Below are 16,454 nucleotides of genomic sequence, written 5' to 3'. Positions count from 1 at the left end.
GGAGGGAGGGAGGGGGTCAGTGAGTTTGGAAGGGGAGGAACAGACTGCGCTATCATCTCCACCCAGACACCACTGGGATTTAGAGTGAGAGACAGTATAGAGCAGTCGAGAGACAAATCGCTTCTCTTGACCTTTGAGAGAATAGCCACATTGTAATAATCCACAGAGGGGCATTATCCATAATATTAGGGTTTTCACTTTCGCTACAGAAAAGTACCTCCAACATACTGCTGAGGAAGATAAGGCTGTAAGCATGGAGCTCTGTACTTGACCATGTTTATTGGTGTTTGATCTCTAAGAGCTCTGGTGATTATGTGAAAATTCATTCATCCCACAATTTAAAACCAACCTGGATGCACTGTTAATGCACAGATCAGTTAAGAGATGTGTTCCAGCTGGATCATAAAAATCTTCTTTACACCGCTTTTAGCTGCAGCTTTTTTCACAGCTAAAAGTTCATTGAGATCCTGAATACTGAGATTTCCTCTTTATGTGCCTTCATTAAATTCTAACTACTGCTGTAATTCTCCTCCCTTAGATTCAATAAACCTTCTCTGCATTTTTTTATTTGCCAAACAGAACATGTGGGGTATAGGCTGCAGTGATGTGCAAGCAGTGCTGCAGCATTATGGGCCCTTGACTTTTTCATGGGCTACAGTAAGGAGGCTAGCTTGATGGACTAGTTACTGGTGGTGCCTGTCAATGTGGTGTGCACCGCATTCTGATCTACATCTTTCTGGGCTTTAAGTACTACTTTATGCCCTGAGCAATTATGGGCTGCTTCACTAAAGTCTGCTGCATGGAAAACGGAAGATGTATTAGTGGGAGCAGTACTGTTTCTGATAGTGAATAATTCATCTGTTGCATTACTGTAGAAATGATTTAGATCTTTCTCTGGACTGCTTGATTCACTTTCACCTGTAATTTCAAACAGCCAACTCGGTCATGTGTGCGTATTACAGAACTTTTCGAGCACGTTTTTCTAAATTCTTCATATTCAGCAGTATTATCAGGTGACACTTCCCTATCTGTCCTCTCTTACCCAGCCACACATTATATGATATTTTCTGCATCACTGGCAGCCATATTCTTTTGATTTTCATTACTTTTCTTACCCACTTTTCCCCTCTCCTTCCCACTCATGGAAGCTTGATGAAGGGATGCACTCTGGTTGGATCAGTTCATACATTTCTGCCAGACACTGCAGCCCCTCACTTGTTTGCTCGTCATGTATCATCTCTAAGCATCATCCCTGCCATGCACACCCATTCAATATGTGGGGAATCCCTATAGTTACGCACTGAATCTGGGTCTAATGGTCCACATTGACAGGGCAGGAGGAAGCATAGTGGGATCATGTCTTACTGCATGTTCCACTGAATCCAACAGGAGCAGGCCCAGTTGATTCAGTGGCACTTCATCACACAGTCACATTAATAACTGCCACAAAGATTCAAATGACTTTGAGTCTTTGTAAAAATCATCCTCCACGAACAGTGTGCTGTACAACATAATCAATTACAGGAGAGCACAAATACATGCCACTTTATTATTACAAATAATAAATGAACATTAGGCAGCTGGTAATGCAACCAATTTGTCTTTCTGAGGGTCGCTAATGGCGCAAAACACTCTGCATGAACTCCCTCTAAAGAACTTTGGATATTCCGGCACTTGCCATTAAAAATTTAAATGCAATACGCGTTGTAATCTACGGCTGCAACTCTTGCTGAAGTCAATGGTGCTGAAACAACAGCCAGCCATTTCAATCTAATATCAATCAATCATAAGAGATTGTGCTCGTTGGATGAAACTGCTGAGACTGAGAGATGGAGGCAAGTTCTGCTGGGGGTGTATACAAAGCCACTACATATTCTGAGACAAATGTGAACCGATTGAGGTACTAAATATTCCTCAAAGCTAGCCTTTGCAGTATTTTAGTGTGAGCACAACGCTTTGAACTCTATTTGACCTTCTATAAATATATTTGCTCATTCTTTAAACTCTGGGACGTCCTTGTCTGTGTGCTCCGTTCGCTTCCTGTGCTCATTAAATATCCTTTTATCAGGGCTCAGGGTCATGGTCACCGGGCCCAGCCGTCTGAGTCGCCTGAGTCGTCTGAGTCGTATGTGGGGTGGAATACAAGAGTGCCAGTCAGACAGCCACACCTTCAACCCCCCCCACACACACACACACACACTCAGCTCTAATAAAATAGATGAATTATTGCTCTGAGTGTCCAGAGTTTCACAGAAAGTGACGTTTGCGAGAGCCACAACAAAGCTGTATCTCATATCCACACAGAGAGGGGAAGTCTGTGTTCTGCACACACTGTGCAGTACAGTGTGCATGTTTGTGTGTCTGAAAAAGGGTAAGCACATAGAAGGCGTCAGGCAGTTGGGTGGAGGGGGTGGTGGAGAAGGAAGAGAGAGAAAATGTACACACACACACGCACAAACACACACACTGCCGCCCTCCTTCCCCGTACCATTCAGTGGCTCAGTAAAGCCCAGACATCGTAAACAGGATTTATGTCATTTAATTAAGCTTTTGTACAATTACCTTTATTTACAGCTGCATGAAGAAGGCAATGGGGAACTCATGGCAGTGTGAGCAAAACAGAGAGGTCGTAATTCCTGTAGGCACTCCTGTAGGCTTTGCTCGGTGGAGCTGCATATCTATCACAAATCTGTTTTGGGCCTTAGTAATAATATCTATGTTTGATTAATAATTAATGTACATCCCACATAGTTTGTTTAAGGACATGGATGGCCAATATGTTTATTTTAATTGCATATTTTTGTTAAAACTGTGGAAAACAAGTAAAAATTTGCCTCAAAATCTAAATGCCTCAGGATATACTTATCCTGAAATTCAGCAATTTCCACTTCAACTCATATTACTATACAGCTTACATTTCCAGCAATCTGTTCCCTAATTTGTGATGGAAACTGAGCCAGATATATTTCATAATTGTAATGTACTGTATTTCCCTGCTTCTTGAATAAGGACACTTGTTTCAGCTTTGGTGTTACAGTGCCATCTACTGGACAGTCTAAAAGGTCCACGCTTTGGCTTGTTGCTGAAACAGAAAATAAATCAAAACGTGGGATTCTGTGTACCTTGCCTGTTTGCTTTGACATCAACAGATGCCCTCTTTGACAACTGTTCTCATCTCTGTGTCAATCCACCAGAACAGGTGTCTGTGCTGGTTCTCTGCCACGTGGCAGACTCACACAGACGCTCTGTGACTGTCAGCATTGTTGTCTCTCCAGGAGTGAGCATGGCATCAGCATCAGCTGATGGCTCATGTGAAGCAAGAGTCAAACAACATCCCCACAGAACATATCTCATTGAAAAAATATGCATCGCATTGCATCTGATGTAATATACATAACAAAACAAGGTTTTAAATGTATGATCTGTCATTAACCACAATTACTTTTTGAATATGTCCAATGGGATTTTGCAGATAAATGGTACATTGTGTAATTTTCTCCCCAGTTTCATTCAGACATAACATCTCTGACTTAGGGTAGCAAGATCTGACCAGGAGAGGGTGCTTCATGCACACTTTTGCACTGACTGGCTTTAGACACAGCATTAAGAGCAAGTCACAATACCCCCTGTCCATTTTCTTGTAATTGATTAACTTAAGACCGGCAATGTTAGGCATAGAGCTGAAACCACTGAACATTATTGTATTATACCACATATGCAAATATATAGCAAAAGGCAAACCCATCTCCTTCACTTTTTGGGTTTAAAAACAAAAACAATCTATCGCAAAATAATAAGCTTATTCTATATTAACTATAAATAAACTGTGAAAACTGTTTAATTAAATGAAAAAAAGATACATTTCTTTGGTATTTTTGATATAAACAGATATGCAATGATGATTGCTGGATAATATGTTTGTTGATGTTGTCCATTAAAGTCTCTATTTGATGATATAACGAGACAATAGCATGATGTACAGTAGCTAGTTAAGGAGCAAAAGCTGCCAAGACTGACAAACTGAGCATAACTGAGCCATGCATTATGAATTAATAAGCTTCCATTGTTTTGGAAAGTGAGATGAACAGCAAAAATCAGCTTCACTCACTGCTGCAGTCAGTTTCTTGGGGCATTTTAACAGAGTTTTTTAACTTTGAACAGTGAAGGAAAGGACTGATAAAAATCAGTACATGTCTCGCCAGTAATGATAAAACCATACCTGCAGATGAAAGTGCTAACCTTCATCCCTTTTACTAGACAATAAGCCAAGATGAACATCAAGAACTCCTAGCCTATTCAATCAAGCTCAAAACACTAAGGAGTGGTTCTTTGTATTACCTGGAGTGTGCCAGTACAACAAGTATAATTTCAATATGATAAAAATGCAGCACTACAAGACTGACATGAAATATGCTGGAAGAAATTCTATATTCTGGTTACTGTAAATTTGCTGAGGCACAAAAACCTTGCAGCTGGAGTTCAGAGGCTGAGAGTGTGTGTTTACAGTATGTGTTTGTCTTTGTGTGGAGTGGAGTGGAAAGAACATAAGCTTGTAAAAGTGGGGAAAACTCTTTAATTAATTGCGGAACAAGTTTCGCCCTCAAGCAAAAAGCTATGCCTGCTCCTGTTTTAGAAAAACCCTGAGAAGATTGCCGTGGGTTAAAATAAATGCTTCCTGCTGCAGGCCTTTTCCAGTTAAAATGAGATCTGTCTAAACAGCAGCATCAACATCATAACGGTAAGTGCCAGGGAGGCTTAGGGAGTTTACCTGCCTTTTGCGCTCACTTTTGAGACTATAAACACATTTCATATCACATCTAGTGTTCTGAAAGATCAGAGGTATACATGTATGTGTCCGTCTTTGGATTGAAGGAATTCATTTTGTACTATTTGGGTCAGGAAAGCTAATACTGACACTTGGCAAGCAAGAAACAGAATGGCAGAAGCAAGCAAGAAATAAAGATGATATTTCTAGCCTCTTTCTGCTGGAACAGACGGGTTAAGTGCTGAAGATGAATATCCTTCCTCATCTAATTGCTTGTCCTAGATTTCTCCACCTGCAGTGCCCATATTTTTCAGTGTAGTGTCTAATCCACCATCGCTCCTCCACTTAACACAAAACAAAGCCTCCTGCAGTGTTACTCCAGGCAGCCCATGGGAGCTGCTCTGTTGAGACCCAACTTCATCACATTGTAAGTTACACACTTTTTAGGACATCCATTCCAGGGACCGGATTATGCCAAATAGATAGCAGACATTCACCTCTTGCCTCCAAGCACTCTGCTGATTTATAATACAATCTATTCCATAATCTAAATTTGTTTTGCATTATTCATGCTTGAATGTATTTTTTTTTCAGGGGGATATTTTGCTTGTTATCGAGCAACTGAATGATATAAAGAGCTTCACAAGGAAACTGGAGTAGTACATGGCTATTTTGGTTTTGTTAGCCCACCACAACTGAAGTGATCAAATGTTGCTGTAAGATTTAAAAGTCAGTGTGTGAGTTGATTAACAGCTACTGTCATAATGTCACAACCAGCTGTATAAACTGCTTCTCTTGGCTTGCAGAGGTCTCTTGATCATACAGTACCCTCTTCCTTTTTCATAGCACTGCAGCTTTGGTAATTACAAGGCAGCACGGAATGGGCTACATTTCAGGAGAATTTGTATTTTATTTTATTTTACTTGCCTTCTAATTCACAGATTGCTGCCATATTTATTATGCAAAAAAAATGGAACCATTGTTCTTTGTTGGCAATGGCTTTACGTCCTTATTGTTAGGGTCCCACAGGCTCCACTGCAAATATAGGCAAATCAGACTGAATGAAATCATATCAGTTCAAAATCATGTTTTAAGCTATTCTCATTTATTTTGAAAAGTCATAAAATATAAAGTTGATGGAACAAAGCTTAGCTCCAGAACCCTAAACAGAACACGATGGTATAAGGCTTTTAGTTTAGTATATTTGTCTCTTTTCCATTCATCTAAGATCTACACCCATCTTTGAGTGATAGGCAGGATAGGCTACACCTAGTGCATGTCATGATAATAAGTTGATATTGTTATAACAGCTCACATCAAGCTCTCTGAGGTACAACATTAGTAGCCACATGGAGTCAGATCAAGCAGAACATACATCTCAGTATGTAACCGGATCTTGCTGAACACAGCATAGATCAATAAGGACACGGTGTGTTGCCAGGTTGTTACCCCCAAGAGATGTCCTATGTTGATGTGATCAACTGCCGTGTCATTTACATTTCAATGTCACTGTCTCTCTCTGTATCTGTACATATAGATACACATTCATTTTTTGCACACACAAACATGACACCTAATTCTGATATCATTTCATCTTTGTGGAGATCCATTACTGTAAGGAAGCAGTCACTGCATTCATTACCTCAGATTGTGTCATAGTGTATGAGTGAGATGGTAAACATAACAGCCTCCCTGGATGAATATGACCAAAGCCTGCTGTAAGCCTGCAAACACAAACACATCTCCCCAAATGTGTTTTTTAAGTATGAAACATTCACCCCTTGCGGACATGAAAAACAGCCCTTCAGCTTGGATTCAAGGCTGAATTTGTTAATTTTTATTCCACAACTGACTCAGATTCTATCTGCCCATCACACCATTGAGCCCTTTTTACATTACCAACCTGTTTGACCAACCTATAGTAGCCTAAGTCATAAACATGCCTGATGCCCTGAAAATTGAAAATGGAGACATCCTGCAGGGTGAGGGATGATGTTGCAAAGGATATAAGTAAAATTACTAGGGCACTACATTTGGAGCCTGGAGCTTTACAATTCTATCCAGGCTCAGTCCCCTGTCCTGATCCATTCTTTATTGATGTACGCAGAACAAATATCCTGAGGGTAGATATTTGAGTGGGACAAATGGATCTTTGTTTTGTTTGAGGAATTGCTCAGCTATGCTTAACAAGCAGATCATTTTAAAGACTTTGCCTCTGAAGGCTGCCCTGAGAGAATTAAGTGAAGGCCTTGCCTCCTTACCATTGCCCTAATTTCTCATTTTGTCTCACAACAGTATTGATCTGAGCATCCTGTTATGGGGTTTAAGGAAGGATTCCACAGAAGATCGCTGATGGGATGTTGCTTCGATACCACCTCTTCTGTGAATAATGCCAATAAAACGCCCAGAGGTGATCAATGGTAATGATTCTAGCAGTGGGAGAATGCTATGCTTGTTTGATAAATGAGGCTCAGCTTGTTTTACGGGGAATATTGTGTCTGAAAGTATGTAGACTATTGGAATTAAACAAGTGTATGTGAATACACAAAAAGTTAATTATAGATATCTAGTTTAAATCTAAATAAAAAATCCACTCTGACTTCTTTACATTTTCTTTTGTCTAAATATGTATTTGTGTATTTTCGGCAAAGTACAAAATATCTCAGGTGAAATGTGGCACACAATTGCGCATGCTGGCAGCCCTACTGTAACTACACGTAGTGTTCCCCATATGCGTTAAAATAATGTTATGAACATGACATATGTGTTAGAGAGGAACAGAAACACAGACTGTTGTCCTGTCCTCCGTGGGAGCACACGGTGCACTGCTGTGACAGTCGGCATTGAACATGTCTTTGGGGATGCTTCATTATTTACACCGTGCCTTCCTGTGGCCCCGATGAGATATGACAGGAGCCAGAGGAAGCTCATGAATTAGACAGAGGGGCCTAAAAGCACAAGGGGAGGGTACAGGGTGATGGAGAGGCCTGGGGAGACAGCAGAGCGCTGGGGCTGCAGATTGCAACGCACATGTCGCGGCCTGAGGGGCTGGAGGGAGGTGAGGCAGGGAGGAAAGACACGCACGGAGAGAGGGAGATGAGAGAGCAGAAGGAAAAGATTTTGGTGAAGAAGAAGTAGGAAGAGATAGAGACAAGAGTAGAAAAGGCACACAGGAATGACAGAAATACGTTTAGGATGTTGTAATTAGACAGACAGAGAGGACAGAAAAGCTAAAAGAGCACAACAGCAGTCTTAATTTAGCCAAATATTAACCCCTTGCTGATGCGTATAAAACACCAGAGTGAAGATGATGTCATGCATTCACTGGACAGTTAGTGGGGTGTGTGATGTCTCAGCTGTTGCTCAAATAGGTTGGGCAGTGAGCAGCTTCTGGTGTCAGCCTGCATGTCCAGATGGATGGGATAACCTCATATAGGCTGTGACTCATTACCCGAGGCAGCAAACCAATACACAGTAGCTGCCGGCAATAAAAGACTCCGGCAATACCTTTACTGTTTCAGTGAAGTGATAAAATGTGACTTATGGGTAATGAGGTCACAGACAGGGATGATTTTCTTTCCTATATATTAATATACAATAGGTTTTTACACTATATGTTGTATGTTTATTATCATACATTTGTCTCGGGATTACCGTTGATGTGTATTAGTAAACACTTGTTTGTGTATTATCTCAGAAATGATGAATATTTGCTTTTATGTCCTTCTCTTTCTCTCTCACACAAACACACACACACACAACACACACACACACACACACACACACACACACACACACACACACACACACACACACACACACACACACACACACTTAAGTGTTTTACGAGTATGATATTTGTAAGTAACTTTTTACAGGATGTGCCTCTAATAACAACCCCTTTCATTGTCCCTCGGGGAGCTGCTGTCCATCTCTCATGGCAACCCCAGACGGGAAAAGGAACCGCCCATACCATTGGTGCCAGGGTGATATCATCTGATCGTCAACCTCAAACATGGGCGCTGAGCCACATGGTACATTTTCATATCGTGGAAGCTCTTCATCCTTCACTTTCCCCTTTTATATTCAGGGACTTTTTGTCTGCAAGTATTAATCCTGCAGAACAAGTGAATTTGGCTTGTCATATAAAATCCAAAGTTGTGAGCTTTATATATCTGAATGGGTGCCAAGTAAATTAGGCTTATTAACTTGAATCTGTAAAATCTTTTTTTTAAACCTCAAGCTGAATGTAGCTCCTCTTATTGATGCAGTCCATTAGTTGTAATCGTAGTCTGTCTGTGGAGTATCAGTTGTCATTCTACTTGTGCTTGAGTGCTCTTAATTCCCTCCAGAGCCCATCTGGACAAGCATGTTTTTCAAACAATATGACAAGGCACTATAATACAAAAGATAGATGCATGCATCACACGAGGTGGACATTTGCACGATCATTGTTAACGAAACATGTTAAAGCCTTAGCCTACTTGGTGAAGCAGTGGCATGCAATTGCATTTACATCATTTTTTGAAATGCAGTTACAGCATGTAAAATAATTAAATTATTAGGACTCACAATATACATGACTAGCGAAGGACTTGTGATGCTTGCCAAAACAGGAACTGATGTCCCAGTTTTTTAACTCACAAACGTCAATAATCCACATTTGATGAGAGTGGCAGTGGGGACAAACTTGATTATATTGTTCTCCAATCCAGCTGTCTAAAAATAATTCACATAACAACATAATCACAGCAAAAAGTGTGTGTGTGTGTGTGTGTGTGTGTGTGTGTGTGTGTGTGTGTGTGTGTGTGTGTGTGTGTGTGTGTGTGTGTGTGTGTGTGTGTGTGTGTGTGAGAGAGAGAGAAAGAAAGAAAGAAAGAAAGAAAGAAAGAAAGAAAGAAAGAAAGAAAGAAAGAAAGAAAGAAAGAGCTGTTGCAGCTTTGTTCTGCATGTGTGCAAGAGTGCTAACATTTCAGCAAAACCATGACCACATGTTTTGTCCAGTATTTTTCACCAAACCTTGGTGCAACAGAGCTCTCTGTTGACCTACTAGAAGTCATTGCTGACGCTGCTGTTAGTGTCAATAAATATAAGATCAATAATGAAAACAAGTGCAATAGCACCTGTGTTGTTTTTCCGGGAAAAACAGCTCAACTCAGAGTCCAGCTCATGTTCAAGTAGTCAAACATGGTGTTTATCACTTAGCAAATTTTATTCCTTATCAGTCTCTTTGGCAAAGTTCTCCTCATATCAGAAATCCAAAAGTTGTGCATTGAGAGAGCTGCCCATTTTCTACTGCAATCCTCTCTAAACTCTAAAAGTGTGAGTGAGGGGGCCATTTGCTCTCCGTCCCCCCGCCCCCATCTCCCAACCGCTCTTCCCATATGTGCATTCGAGTAGCAGCTGCAAACTCCCCTGCGTTCCCTCTGAAAAAGAAAGTAAAAAACAGCCCCCTGCACCACAGCGAATGTAGGCGAGCTTTTTTTCTTGTGTCTGACCGCCACTGTGGGTGTCAGGAAGAAACAAAAAGGAAACAGTCAAGGCTTCTGGTGTTTATTTTGGCAGAGAACAGTAAACCAGTTATTTGTAAGGACTTCTGCAGAATTCATCTTTAAAGAATGAACGTCTCACTTTTGTGTAATATCACACTGTGTTGTTATTAAGTCGATGCATTAATTGTGTGCAAATACAACACACACAAAACCTGCAGTTATCCACTAATAAAACACCACAGTGGCCTCCCCATCTGCCTTCTCCAACTCCCTTTGGGGACTGCAGGAGGTGTAGAACAGCAGACTGTGCCTTAGCCTGCTCAACACATTAGTAACTCACTGAAACGCGGAGGCCAGGCGGGCCCATGTTGCACATATTGAGTCAATGCCAGCATAAGTCTCATCCGGCACCAATTAGAATATTACAAGACAAGTGTGTAGGCAGAGAAACAAATGCACAATGTGCTGCACACACAGACACAAATATGGAGCAGTTCTCATACTTCTGCTGCCTTCACACTCTCTGTTTTCCATACACCACAGCACTCACTGAAATGTCACCTCATACACATAGATCTGTTCAGAGATAGGCAGACGGACCTGCAGCATAATACTCATCTTGTGCAAAGGAGGAACTAAAGTCATGTGAAATTTAGAATACTAAACAGACCAAATTAAATGCAACAAAATAAAATACAATCCTGGAACCAGCAACAGAAAGTTAAAGCCTAAAATATAATGGTGCACTGATAACATGAAACTTAAAAGCGATGGATAAATTATACAAAACATATTCCCAAACACAGTTTATAGATTATTAAAATGTATTTTAATGTGAGCTCATGTATGTGTATTAACAGTAACAGTGCATCCTGGCACGATCTGAGACATATTCAGAGAAACATTTTCATTGGAGTTATTTTTTTCAGACTTAAGGATTCATGTCACATCTTGAAATGTGCATTGATAATTCACATATGACATTAAACTTTAAGCATCTGGCTGACATTGGACATGGCATGGGAAGGTTTCATAAACCCCATGAAAGTAAAGTTGGAAACCCAGACCACTACTCCCGAGGACCTTCACTCACGCTATCCATCCATGTGACACTCACTCTTTTTTTAAACTTTAATGCTAATCTGGTGATTTATTCACACAAGTCCTGATGTGCCCGCAAGTGTCCTCGTCTTGAGTTAAGGAAGAGAAGGCAAGCAGGCTTGTGCACTGACCCTGGAACTTGGAACATGTGTGTTAATGTGTGTTCTTCTCCTTAGCCCCTCACCACTTTAGTACTTAAATGAGACACCAAGGGGTTATTCAGGTGACACACATTATGAAAATCTTGCTAAAGAACGTGTATATGTGTGTGTGTGGTCCGTGTGTGTGAAAGATGACAGAAAGAGAGACTGAGAAAGGAAGTGTATGTGCATTTATAGCATGTCACACTCTCTGCCGTGAGTTACTCAAACTTACACAATCAAGAACCAATAACAACTTGTAATAAATAATTCATCCACACTTTCCAATGTAAGTAATAGAGCTTTATTACATTAAAAGACGCAACTGCCTCACATCACAAGCAACATGTCATTGAATGCAAAAAACGTCACTGTCTTCAAAGGAATAGGAGGGTGGAGATCTTCCCATGTGCCGCCTTTGAGAGCAATGAAGCATTATGTTAATATGACAATTAATATGGATGAGGGCCCTCAGTCGACACACAGTCGGGCTCCTGTGATAGTGCTCAAATCAGTGCCCATCCTAGAATCTGACAATGCAGTTATGGTGAAACAGAGCAGAACGGCCAGGCTGGCCTGACGTTCTCCTTCACACACTCTTTCTCTCCTTGGCAGACTGTCAGCAGACCCCCCCCCCCACCCCCCCCCCCACCCCCATAACACACATGCAGTGAAACAGAGAAGAAGACAAAGACCTGAAGGTAGACACAGAGAATCACAGATACAGACAAAATCACAGGATACACATGCATGCCTTGAATTTAGGCTTAGATATTTGACTTTCTTATTTCACCTCTACAGGTACATAATCTACTTATTCATACTTACACAAATTAGAGTCAGTAGTTACAGTCAATATTGGTAGAGAATGGTTACTCCACCACTCAGCAGGTATGGAGCTCTCAAATTGTCTTTGTGCCAGGGAAAGGTGATTAGCCACATCCTGTCTGCTATCTCGTTATGCTCAGTCTGGTAGGATCCACAGGACACAGTCACACTGCTACACAGAGACAGAGGATGATCCCAGGCCTCCAGATTACTCCAACACATAAAGCCAAATGACGACAAGGGACAATTGGACCTAGCAGCAATGAAGCCTAAGGCACAGCCATACTGTAAACGCAGAGGCAATGATGATCTTGAGACCAGGCTGTTGTGCAACTTCAAGAGCCCACTCACACAGAAGTGGCCTTCGTGCTTAATGAGCATGCTTGAGTGTATGACTCCAGCTAGCGGTTCATGTTTGTTTGAGTGTTTACAACTGAGTATTTATGTGTTTCAAGTGGAGTAGCTTTTATGGTTACATGTCATGTCACTGTCAGCCTTTAGATTTTACAGTTCACTGACCATCTGTGTCACAGGACTTAGGGGAAGCCTCTGCTGTTGTGGGGAACAGCTACCTGAGTGACCCATGATAATGCAAGCTGTGCTTCCTCTTGAGTGGCAGTTTTTTTACACCCTGGCCTGTCACCACATCTGTCATAGTGCATGCAGGAGCCATTCGTCATGAGAGCTTTAAAGTCCTAAGATATCTATCTATCTTGAAAGCCCTGTCCAATGAAAATCGAGCAATGAGAGAGTGGAGGGGATATCCAGACACCCTTATTTTACAGTGCCAGTTGCTCTAAGACAGGTCAGTGTGAAGCTGGAATGGGGATGGCAGCTGCAACGAGGGCATGACTGGAGATGTTGAGTGGAGACCAACAGAGGCCCACAGCTGTAGCTACTCAACACTATGTTAGCTCTATCAGGTCAAGTTTAGCCCATGGCTGACTTACTGTCTCCAGACTGCAAACGACATTTGACTAAACAGGTATTTAAAGCTCATCCAGATCAGAATTTACATAAATGTGCAACCTCACTTTTGTGTTGCCATTGGGCCAGTTTATATCCTGAGTTTGCTGATACATGCCTATAGGTTAGGTGTGATATTTTAGTTTTTTTTAGATGTTATTAAACTGTGCTCGAAAGCAAATCTGTCATGTGGCAATTGTATTTATGATATATAAAGAAAATATGAAAACCTTTAAATGTGCCACAGAGATGCCATATGACCAGCTGCAAAAAACAGTTTGGCTAATATTACTTCTGATTGCGCCTCATTGTATTTTTATGGTCAATTAAAATTAAATATTACACATGACTATGTGTCCATGTTTGGTAAAAAGTACACTGACACTTGGTGGTTGCTAAATCCAAGACAAATACCAACCGACATCATGCTCTGCCAGGCCTGCACTGCAGCCATCTCCACTCCTTGCTTCAGTCTGGTCTTCAGTTGTATTGTGGACATTATCTGACTTGGCCAATCAAGCATTAGGCTATAAACATTCATGGTTGCCTTGCCTGCTTGTTTAGGATTATGGTCTTGCTACACTGTCCTAAAACTACATTACATTACAGTCATTTTGACTAGACAATGTCTACAAAAATACAGCCCCACAGTGTTCTTCTAATATGAACACACCAAACAATTGAAAAGCTATTGGGGGCTGTGGCTCAGTGGAGAGCAGGGTCGTCCTCCAATCAGAGGATCGGCGGTTCGATCCCTGGCTCCGGCAGTCCATGCCGGTGTGTCCTTGGGCAAGACACTTAACCCCGAGTTGCTCCCGCAGGCTGTTCCTGTGGTGTATGTATGTGTATGAATGTTAGTTAGGGTTCTGATGTGCAGGTGGCATCAGTGTATGAATGGGTGTGAATGGGTGATTGATTGGTAATGTCAAAGCGCTTTGAGTGGTCGGAAGACTAGAAAAGCGCTATACAAGTACAATCAATTATTAATTATTATTATTGCTGTCCTTATACTTTCTGACTGGATTGAAAGAAGCCACTCTGAATCTGTGAAAGTCTAAGAGAATGCAGAGGCCAAATGAGTTGAAGTACTCAGTCTAGCTAAAATGAACAAAGATAGACTTTCTGTCACGAGGCCAGAGCTATATTCGGACTGTCTTCAGCAGTATATCAAAGTGCTAATTAAAAAACTCTCACAAGACCATTATGCATATAACATTTAGAAGGACTTAATGATATCAGTCCAGACTGACGAGCTTCATGTTCATCACCCAAAAGGAAGCATTCTTGGTAGGGATGCAACTAATGGTCAATGAAATATCAGAAAATAGTGAAAAGTGACCATGCCAGTTTCTCAAAGTGCAAGGTGATGTCTTTTAATGTCTTGTTTTTTCAGTCTAAATCCCAAACATACTAAGATTTATATGACATAAAACAGAGAAAAAGCCATTTTTGCCTGAAAAATATCTTTAACGATTGATCAATTATTAAAATAGTTGGCAATATTTTTTTTTTTTAGTCTATTGACTAATGGATCAGTCAACTAATCATCAGAGCTCTAATCCTTGGATTGAAGAATTTCATCAAGAGAAATTCCTTATATGCACACATACTTCACCAATAAAGGTGGTCTGTAAGAGATTTCAGGATTATAAAGGAATACCAATTTTCTCAATGTATCCTAATCACTTTTACAGCTCCCATTTTCTGTGATGATATAGCCTACCCATTACTCATCCGACAATCAAAACGAGTGACAGTATTGTTGATCAATAAGGTATATTGTTCAACATAATTGAACATACTAAAAGTGCAAGTAGGCCCCAAGTTTTTAGAGCCCGGTTTCGACAAACATCTATGCTGCTTGTTTTACAGCTTATCATCTCCAGCTCTTCTTCTTTTTTTGGTGACTTCACCCCACTACCACCACCTCCTCCTCCACCTCCAGGCTGTGGGGTGCCCGGTGGCCCTATGGATGAAAGCGACATGCAGGATGGACCGGAATACGAGGAGGAAGAGGTGATGTTCCCCCTCTCTGCTCCTCCTACGAACCAGTAAGTATACTCAGATAATAATAATAATAATAATAATAATAATAATAATAATAATAATAATAAAAAACACCCAGGTCTTGTTCATTGATACCTGTAAATCAACACGTTCAAGCATCCTGTTGTTCTTATTGTGTTCACTTCCTTCCTGCTGTCACACACGTGAGGTCTGAATTTGACTTATTGTTGACTCCTGCAGGTTTAAAGAGTGTCTTGTGCTACATTACATTACATTACATTTACATTACAGTCATTTATAGTGCAATCTTATAAGTACCTGGGTGTTCACTTGAACAATAAACTGGACTGGACTAATCATTCAAATGCACTTTATAAAAAGGGTCAGAGCAGACTGTATCTGCTGAGGAGACTGAGGTCCTTTGGAGTGCAGGGAGCACTCCTGAAGACCTTTTTCAACTCCGTGGTGGCATCAGCCATCTTTTATGCAGTGGTCTGCTGGAGCAGCAGCATCTCAGCAGCAGACAAGAAGAGACTCAACAAGCTTGTCAGGAAGGCCAGCAGTGTGCTGGGGTGTCCACTGGATACGGTGGAGGTGGTGGGAGACAGGAGGGTGATGGCCAAGCTGTCATCCCTGATGAACAACACCTCCCACCCCATGCAGGACACCCTGGCAGCTCTGTGCAGCTCCTTCACCACCGGCTGCTTCACCCCCGGTGTGTGAAGGAGAGGTACCGCAGGTCCTTCCTTCCTGCTGCTGTCAGGCTGCACAACCAGCTCTGCTCCCAGCAGACCACATGACACATGACAATAATAACATGACAATAAAAACCTGTGCAATACATTACACATTACACTGTGCAATAATAGTTAAAAAAGTTAAAAATAGTTGAAATAGTTGTTTTTTTTCTCTGTCTGTAAATATAATATTTCAGTTATTGTTGTGTTTTTTTTTTTATTGCTTATTTATAATACTTGTTTTATTTTATTTTTATTTTTTAGCTTGTCTTCTTCTACTATGTCTCTTGTGTGCACTTTACTCTACGCTGTTGTAAGTCTGCAAATTTCCCCGCTGCGGGACTAATAAAGGATTATCTTATCTTATCTTATCTTATCTTAATAACTTATGACAATTATCTACATTACATGCAATAAT

The sequence above is a fragment of the Anoplopoma fimbria genome, chromosome 13, assembly GCF_027596085.1.
Source record: "Anoplopoma fimbria isolate UVic2021 breed Golden Eagle Sablefish chromosome 13, Afim_UVic_2022, whole genome shotgun sequence".
Taxonomy (NCBI): Eukaryota; Metazoa; Chordata; class Actinopteri; order Perciformes; family Anoplopomatidae; genus Anoplopoma; species Anoplopoma fimbria.
Note: the sequence above shows the minus strand (reverse complement) of the source record.